The sequence below is a fragment of the Bidens hawaiensis genome, unplaced genomic scaffold, assembly GCF_021521415.1.
Source record: "Bidens hawaiensis isolate Kalapana, Puna unplaced genomic scaffold, B.hawaiensis_p1.1 tig00001087_1, whole genome shotgun sequence".
In the NCBI taxonomy this organism is placed as follows: domain Eukaryota; kingdom Viridiplantae; phylum Streptophyta; class Magnoliopsida; order Asterales; family Asteraceae; genus Bidens; species Bidens hawaiensis.
In genome coordinates this window covers 3,067,160-3,070,687 of record NW_027491062.1, presented here as the reverse complement: position 1 = coordinate 3,070,687, position 3,528 = coordinate 3,067,160, and positions in this window count along the sequence as shown.

Sequence of the window (3,528 nt, the reverse complement as noted above, 5' to 3'; positions counted from 1 at the left end):
TTTTTCAAAGGTTAGATCAATTTTCATTTGAAAATATTTGAAACTTCTAAAAGCTGTTAACTGAATAATCCTATCATTTCCCATAGAGTTACAGAAGACACACATGTTAAGAACTCAGTCACCCCGATCACTCTTCAGTTTTCAGGTAAATGGCTATCCCGTATGACCACTAGTGGTTAACAGGGCCAAAACACATATGAGAATACGTGTCCTTCCAACTTGGAATTACCGACATAATTTTAAGTGAAATAATTCAAAACACAAAAAAATATATCACAATCGCCCCATATGCTTTCAGTCTTTAGATAAATGGTTATCTTGTGAATCTACAAGTAGATCACCGGACCAAACATATACAAGTATATGTTCTTCAAACTTGAGCAACCGACATAATATTAAGCGAGAGTGAATCTTGAAAAACGAAATCAAAAATTTTATTATTTTTGTTTTTTTATTGTTTTATAAAATGATGAGCACACACGCACAATATTTTTGGCTTTTTGATTTTTCTCCCTCTAAATTTGTACAAATTTAGAAAATGTGTACAAATTTACACCCAAAAAGACTTAATCCTCAAAATGAAGTATTTTAAGAAAACTCACAAGCACATTAATTTTGGCTGTTCCGACCGGTTTTGTAAATAAATCCGCCACATTATTATCAGTGTGAACTTATTCAAGATGAATCAATTTTTTGTCATAACAGTCACGAATAAAATGAATTTTAATATCGATGTGCTTGGTTTTAGATTGTTGAACCGGATTCTTAACAATTGCAATGGCAGCATCATTATCACAAAAGATAGGGGTGTCAAGAAATTCCAAACCGGAGTCCAGCAGTTGGTTTTGCATCCAGATAACCTGTGAGCAGCAAGCTGATGCAGAAACATACTCCGCCTCAGCAGTCGAAGTGGACACCGTTTGTTGTTTCTTACACTGCCATGAAATAGGACGATCTCCTAAAAACTGGCATCCGGCAGATGTAGATTTCCTGTCAATGTCATCTCCACCATAATTTCTATCAGCAAAAGCATAAAGATCAAATTCTGAGTTTTTGGGATACCAAAGACCTAACTAACGGTTGTCTCTTCAGATATCTAAAAATACGTTTAACAGCAAATAAATGAGAGAGTTTAGGATTAGCCTGGAAACGGGCACACTGGTAGACTGCAAACATGATGTCGGAACGACTGGCGGTGAGATACATCAGAGATCCGATCATCGATCGATAGCACGTTTGATCTACGGGACTTCCTTTCAGATCAGATGACAGTAGAGGCCTTTCCGCCATAGGAGTGTTAGCATTCTTGGAATCTTGAAATTCAAACTTTCTGAGCATATCCTCAACATACTTCCCTTGATGCAGTAAAATTCCCGTCGAGCTCTGACGAACCTGCAACCCCAAAAATTTTGTCATCTCTCCCAACGAACTCATCTCAAATCTTTTCTTCATTACTCCTTCAAATTCTGCACACAACTCAGCACTGGTGGATCCAAAGATAATGCCAGCCACATAGATCTGGACTAGAATCAAAACTTTTCCGACAGTTTTAAGGAACAAGGTTTGATCAATGGTCCCTCGCTTGTAATCATGATCCAGAAGATGTGCTGTCAACATAGCATACCATGCCCGAGGAGCCTGATGAAGCCCATACAATGCCTTGTCTAACTTGTAGACGTGATTTGTTTTCTTGGAATCAACAAAACCCTGTGGTTGATCCACGTAGATATCTTCTTTAACTTCGCCGTACAAAAACGCGGTCTTAACATCCATCTGATATACTGTGAACCCCATGAATGACGCATAGGCCAAAAAAATTCTGATGGCCTCAAGTCTAGCTACTGGAGCATAGACTTTAGTGTAATCTAACCCTTCAACTTGACGAAAACCACGAACTACCAACCATGCCTTGTTTCGAACAATAACCTCGGTGTCATCTTGCTTGTTTCAGAAGACCCATCTTGTATCAAGTGCTTTCTTTCATTCCAGCAACTCAACCAATCTCCAAACTTTCAACTTATCAAACTGTATCAATTCTTCATAAATAGCGTCTACCCAACTTGGTTCCTGAAGAGCCATTTCTACTGAGTTTGTGTAACATCCTAAAATTTTAATGATGAATAAAGGAAGTTATGTTTAGTGATTTCGCGTAATTAATTAATATCGGGTAAGGAGCGGGTCTTGGACTTGGATTAATTGAGATGGGTTAAATGAGAATGGGATTTCAGGGATATAAATACCCCCAAAACCCCAAAATACCTTCATTTCCATCATTTTCCTAAAAACACTCCATAACATACACACCACCTACAACCGCCGGCGGCAGCCGAGGAGAGGGAGAGCGAGGTCCGAGAAAGAGAGAGCGGTTGGTTGTGATTAAGCAAGTAAACGAGATCCAAACAAGCCCAAAAAGGTATGGTTCTTGATCTTTGAAGTTTAAAGATCCAAGCTTTTTAGCGTATAAACGACCGAAAATGGCCGGGTAGCGTAGTGGGTGATATTGAACCATAGCAAGGGTGTTAAAATCGCTCGAAATGCCGATCAGAAGCTAAAACAGCGGCTGTCTGGGCAACTTCGCCTTCATCTGGGCAACTTCGCCTTCAAAGCGACGAACTTCGCCTGCAAGCTAAGTTCGCCTGATGAACTTCGCCTGCAAGCTAAGTTCGCCTGATGGCAACTTCGCTGTAAAGTTAAGTTCGCCTGATGATAACTTCTCCTGAGGCCAAGTTTGCCTGAGGCCAAGTTCGCCTGATGATAACTTCGCCTAAAGCCAAGTTCGCCTGATGACAACTTCGCCTAAAGCTAAGTTCGCCTAAGGTTTAACTTCGCCTAAAGCTAAGTTCGCCTAAGGTTTAACTTCGCCTAAAGCTAAGTTCGCCTAAGGTTTAACTTCGCCTAAAGCCAAGTTCGATTAGGAAGTAAACTAAAAATCTAATGAAAAATGTGTTAAGACAGTTAATGGAAATAAAATTTTTCCAAGCTGACCTGGCAGCTCGACCCCAGCCAGGGGCTCTGCCCCTTGGACCCTGCTAGGGGCTGCCGCCCCTAGACCCTGCTGCCAGGGGCGCTGCCCCCCGGACCCCCGTTCGTCGTGGGTAGTAATTAAGACTAGAAAAATGTTATAAGTAGTGATAGTTAAATTGATATGTATACTTGTTATACAGTCAGCCGTGCACATCTGAAGAAAGGGATTACGATCAACGGAGAACGTAACCGTGTTCAGGTGAGTTTCTAGCCCCATTTATGTGTTACGTTTTCGGGGCTGTGTGCGTACTCAATATGTCTGTTAATACACTTATCCTAAGAGATAAGTGTATGCCTTATGTGGATAATGTGAAATGTATGAATGATTGCTTGATAGTACGTGAACGATCTTCGGATATTGCACGTACTGTCAGCTTGTAACGCTATGTATAAGGTAAGTATGTTATGTATGTTTATGTGTATGAACATGATAGAGATAATAGAAGAAAGAAATGATAATGTATGGTTACGAAAAGGGTACCGAGCCCTAATAATACTCGAGGT